The following is a 6,163-nucleotide window of genomic DNA, read 5'->3' on the forward strand; positions in this document are numbered from 1 at the left end:
TGCTGGTTCTCCAAACTACTCAAAATTTCCGCTACCGGTTCTTTGAACTACCCAAAATTTCTGCTACCGGTTCTCCAGAACCTTGCTGAATTTCACCCCTGGTTGAGCCCCCATCCTCACCCCAGCTCCTGACCACCTAGCAGTTTGAAAACATGCAAATGTGAATAGATAAATATCCCCCCTTTGGTGGAATAAATATCCCCCCTTTAGTGGGAAGGCGACAGTGCTCTGTGATGTCATGCTGGCCATATGACAGCAGAAATATCTTTAGAGAGCATTGTCTTAACAAACAGACATGAGCACACACACACCCTATAAGTGGCAACAACTAGCAGAATAAAATCTACAGGAACTTCTTTATTAACTCCAGAGCCCTAAATAGTTTAGGGTTTGTCTCTGCATAAATGCCTCTTCTGTTACAAATTTATTTGAGTATTAAGGTGAGCAGAAGAGGGAATTATGAAGATGTCACAACAATATGAGGACCTTCTGTGTTATTCTCAGCTCTTTTTTAGATTAGATTAGATTAGATTGGATTAGATTAGATTAGATTAGAATTCTTTATTGGCCAAGTGTGATTGGACACACAAGGAATTTGTCTTTGGTGCATATTTCCCTGCAAATTTCCCTATAAACCAGACAATTAATATTAATAATCATTTTTATATTTTTTAACTTTTCATTTGTATTATATGTTTGAATGGTTGCTACTTCTGGACTTCAACACTCATTCTAATTGGAAGAAGGGGGAGAAAAACAATTATGTGAATGAATGAATGAATGATCATCATCTACATTTTATTCTGTGATATACCCACTAATTTAAAACGTACTGGAGATTTAAATGTAAAAGGTGTAATCCTATCTTTATTTACGTGGCATTAATGCCTCCCCCTCTTAACTCATGGCTTGCTTTGAATATACATGCACAGAAATGTATGGTTACTTCCAAAGTCTCTGTAAAAGATGCAACTACATTAGCTTCATTTTAGTCAATTGTTTTCTAAAGCATTCCATTTATTACTCAAAAGTAATTCAAAAATACCCTGGTTCTTCCCTTAACCTAAGAATTTTAATTCCTCTGTTTTTCCCTTGCTATCATCACTCTTATGTTATCTCCTAAATCATACCTTTTTCCTTTTGTATATATAAACCTTCTATATTAAACCAAAATATAGAAATATTGAATAACAACAACAACAACAACAACAAGGACTCAGCCATGACATTTTTGCTGAACAAATGCATGCACATAATTTTACAAAGACACCTCTTTCATTTTCTTTTTTTTTTTAAATATACTTTATTGAACTTTTTTACATTAAAAGCATAAAAAAAGGAAAAAGAAAAGCTTATATCATTTAACAGCTATTTGTGGTGTTTTTCATCTGACAATAATCCGTGCAATAATGACAAACATTAAATTCTACATATTTGTATTCTTATTTTATCTATTGATTATGCTTAGTAACTAAAAATTCCTATCTCCTTTCCATCCATCCATACCACCGTTCCCATATACTATAAAATACTGATGTCTCTGTACCCTTCAGACTCTGACACCTCTTTCATTTTCAATGGGCCTAAGCTGCTTTGTGCACAGTGGGCATACAATACAAATCTGAAGAGTCATTGTAAAATATCAGACAAGAAAGAGCTTCTAGCTAATATGTTTCTCTGCCTTGTTCAAATTAACCATTTGGAAGTTGACTTATTAGAAAATAGTACGTTTTCATCTTACTCGTAATGTGAGAATTCCCTTCTAGAGGCAAGGAAATTGACCCACCGATCCCCCCTCTTCCTCTGTTTGCCACTTCACCATTTATTAGATGTATATTTTTAAGCCTGCCAATTTTTTCTCTCTGATTATTTATGGGCTCAAGTCTCTTGCAAATTGCTTTTAGTCACCCAATCCATTAACAAAGGCAAAACATACAGTAGTGCAGCTTGACATTCTTAATGGATACTCAAAAGCAGCTTAATTTATCTGCTTATTAACATTGTTACTCTAGTGACGCTTTGGGATTATGAATGCCGTGTGCTGATTCTTTTGACAATACATAATGATCCTCATCATTGTGAGGCTGATGAGTGGAATATAACCTGACCGGTTCATTACAAGCAGGGAGATTTGACTGTATTAATGAATGTATTATTTACACTCAAACAAAAAGGACTCCATTGAACCCTATGTAACTGTTTTAAAGGTAGTGCAATTACTCATTGAACAAGGTTAAACCCCTGTAATAATGAATACATCTTCCTTTCCTCAAGGATAAATGCTGAGACATCATTCATATCATCTCTCCTTGTCTAATTACCCTTTTGATCAGGGTGTGTATCTTTGCAGATTTATACAGGCCAAGATGGACAAGTAATGTAGCAAATGTCACCCTTAATGCACTTTTTAAGAACCAAAGCAAATTCACACATATTTTACCTCTACTGCATTTTTATGGATTTACATCAACTGTGAATTTGTCAAAGTGACTTTACCTTGATAGCCTGCTTTGCTACCTCATTATTTTCAGGACCTATTCTATGAAGGACAGAAGATAGAGAGTTGTAAAATCTGGAATTATCTCTGTAGAGTCATTTCAAAATATCATTTTGAAAAGCAACGTTCATTTACACTGAACATTTATCAGTGTCAGCATGTGATTTCCATGCTTCGATAATATCTCAAAATTATTTGAGATTCTTAACAAGCATTTGGGAAAGTAGGATTTGCTATCTTTCTTTACTTGGATTTTCAAAAGTCTTTGGAAAAGATTCCTGGACTGAAAAAAATGTAGAAATTGTGGCATTAAAAAGTTATTTTGAGGTTTAATAATTAGTTCAGATATGGGGGGGGGGAGCAGCAGGGCGGGAAGAAGGGAGGAAAGGAGAGAGAGAGAGAGAGAGAGAGAGATTAGAGCAACTATTCCAATGGAGGGATTATACAGTGGTGTGTTAGAATCTGGATTTGGACCATTTTTCTAAGTTGTTCATAAATTCCCTACAGAGGTTCAAAAGTTGGGGCAATTATTATGAGGACACCAATTTATTTAGACTCATTACAATAGAACAGGTTCTCAGAAGAGGGAGTTGAGGGCGATTGATCAGGACATATTCTTGAGGACATCGTGGGAAGCTGCTGTGAGAAAAGCAATTGCGGGTTTCCACAATAGGCCTTTTTAATTGAGTGAGTATGTGTGGAGATCCATATCAGTTATTTTTCAGCTGCTTCACAAGAAAGTGTCCACTAAGGGTGCTCTGGAGAAAGGTCCACTAAGGGTGCTCTGGAGAAAGGGTCCCCTAATTAGAGAGCTAGTAGGGAAAGAAATTAAAAAATGTCCTCCAGTGCGCTGACAAAATTTGTTAGGATCAGCCAGCTATTCCAGACAAGATTTGAAAGGCAGTGAATGAGCCTCAGAAGTGATGAAATGTGCATTGTAATGTCACAATATAAACTTTGCCCCTTACGTATCCACATATAATTTGCAACACTAATTTAAAAAGTGATGAGTTTGGACCCATTTTTTGCTAATTTGGGGACTAGGAATGGATGAGTCCTATTTGTTGTCTTTCCCAATTCACAGTTCCTGCTTAAAATAATCCCCATCACTTTGTTTAAGCGGTGCAAAACATTCTTCAATATTTGTTTCATAAGAAATACTAGGTTCTAAAAACTTATGGTCCCAAAAATTAATAAATAAAACAAGCCAAAGTGCAGCTCAGAGCAGGTCTTGAAAGCAACATCTCTGACAACTTATCAAACTTCAATTCTCAAACTGGTCCAGGGGGATCCCTGGAAATATGTCAGCTAAAGTAAGATTTGGGATGAGGTTTATAAAAGGACAACGTGCCCAAATCTGTCCTTCAATTTTTAGATATATATATTTTTTACAAAAGAGGCTTGCCTTTCCTTATCCCATTCCTCTTATTTTTAAATGTACCTTATTGTTGAATGTGGGCTGTGATTGTTATATTTATGGGTATGTGTGTAAGGCTGATAGGGAGGTTCATACAATATTTCGCTCCATCAGTCATCAGTCCCTTGGCTATGCTGTCTGATCTGAGAAGGGGAGATACAGAAGTGGTTACCACTGATGAAAGAAAAGAATGTAAGCGAGATAGCAGATGCTTGCAAAGTTGTCTCTAAAATGAAAGACAAAATATTCACACCGTTGCCAAAGTTTATAGCAATCCTAGTCAAATGTTTTGTTTCAATAAATTCATAAGTGAAAAGAAGATGACATAACCCTTGGCATGGTATAAAAGTTAAATATAACCCCCTTCTGAAGATTTGAATGCATACTTACTATTCATGAGTTGTTGTTTATAGATTCAAAGTAAGAATAGTTGATCAAAGAGGTACCTTTACTGAAAAAGATCAGCAATCTTTTGGCAGATGTGGACTGCAAGAAAGGGATTTATGAATGGAGAGGGAAGAGCAGCATAATTATGAAAAGTGGATGCTTTGCGTTTTCTTTATTTCCTGCTTTTTTGGGGGGGCAGAAAGAGTTACCTTTGCAGTCTAATAAGCCATTTATTATTATTTACTTAGCGTATGCCATACAATATCAGGGAAATCTGCTAGACTGGGGTAGTCAACCTTTTTATACCTACTGCCCACTTTTGTATCTCTGTTAGTAGTAAAATTTTCTAACTGCCCACCGTTTCAACAGTAATGGTGATTTATAAAGTAGGTTGGGGGGGGTGCCGGCTACCAGCTCTGCTTGTCTGTTACAGCTGGGTGGTGTGGGGGGAGATGCGCGAGCTATTCTGGGACGAGGCTCTTTTGTTTGCGGTCGCACTGTAGCACCATTTAGGTTCACTTACGTAATGTGAACTAAACTAATGCGCGGGCGATACAAATAATATATTTTCAGAAATTTAAATTGTCACGGGGAATTTTATGAAAACCTAATGAAAATTATTTAAATAATGCTATGATTTTTTTAAAAAAAAGTCAATTAAATTAAAAAAGGAAAGTGCTTTAGTATCGGACAAAACCCCTACCGCCCACCATGAAAGCTGGAACGACCACTAGTGGGCGGTAGGGACCAGGTTGACTACCACTGTGCTAGACACACAATGCAGGCCTGACAGCCTAGATTGCTAGTTCATTCTGTTTGGTGCTTGCAGATCCATCCTTGGTGCATTGTAAGGGGGTGAACTAGTTTTAAACCAATTAGCTAATGGTGCCTGGGTTGCTGGGTCTTCCAGGCTCCTCCACTGGTCTCAACTCACCTTGTGTCTGGCCAATCTAGTGCCAGCTTCCATTCTCCAAACACCCAAATGCAGCTAGGTTTTTCCCACTAAAATTGTACCCATTGATCTACTCATAATATTGCATGGTTTCAAACTGCTAGGTTGGCAGGAGCTAGGGATCGAGTGACAGGAGCTTACTCCATCTCACAGAACCAGGCTCGAACCACTGGAATGCAGACCACTTCTGGCTGGCAGTTCCAGTGTCATTAAGCCACTGCACCACTGTGTCCCTTAAGCCATATTAAGCTAATTTAAAATGATATCACGGGTTCTGTGGGCTTCCCCTTCAAAGTGCCCACCTTTTCCTGTTAAATATTTCCAATCAACACAATATAAAAATAATGATTATAAAAATAATGATTATCCTTCCAGTGTAATTTGATTCCTCCTAAAAGCCATTTTCTTCCATTTAATGTTCCTTATGTATTTGTTTTCTTTTGAATTAACATCTTGAGGTTCCTCACCTTACTCAGAATTTGGTTTTTCAGTTTTTTAATCTTTTACATATGCTAACACAAAAGGCAACTTGAAGTCGTACTGAGTAGATTGATTTACAAGTTATAATTTTCTGCATCCATATTTTTCCGAGATAGCTGGACAAACTAAATATTATTCAGCAGAAGGCTAGGCCTTCTTTGAGAGGGCAATGAATAAAAAATATCCAAATGTCACCGCTTGAGAGAGGGCTTTTACTGTGGCCAATGTTTGCTTCCTGCTGCGGTTGGCCAACACAGTTATCTTTAAAATGTCAAGTTGAAAGAACGCATTGTAGTTATTCTGGCATAAAGCTTTTTCTTTGTTGATGCCTGTTTCTTTCTCAGATTGGGAAATTAAACATATGCAAGGTGCATTAATGAAAGAACTTCCAATTATGCTGAAGGGAAAGGAGCTAAAGGGGAGAGGAGGG

Source organism: Ahaetulla prasina, chromosome 1 (genome assembly GCF_028640845.1).
Source record: "Ahaetulla prasina isolate Xishuangbanna chromosome 1, ASM2864084v1, whole genome shotgun sequence".
NCBI lineage: Eukaryota > Metazoa > Chordata > Lepidosauria > Squamata > Colubridae > Ahaetulla > Ahaetulla prasina.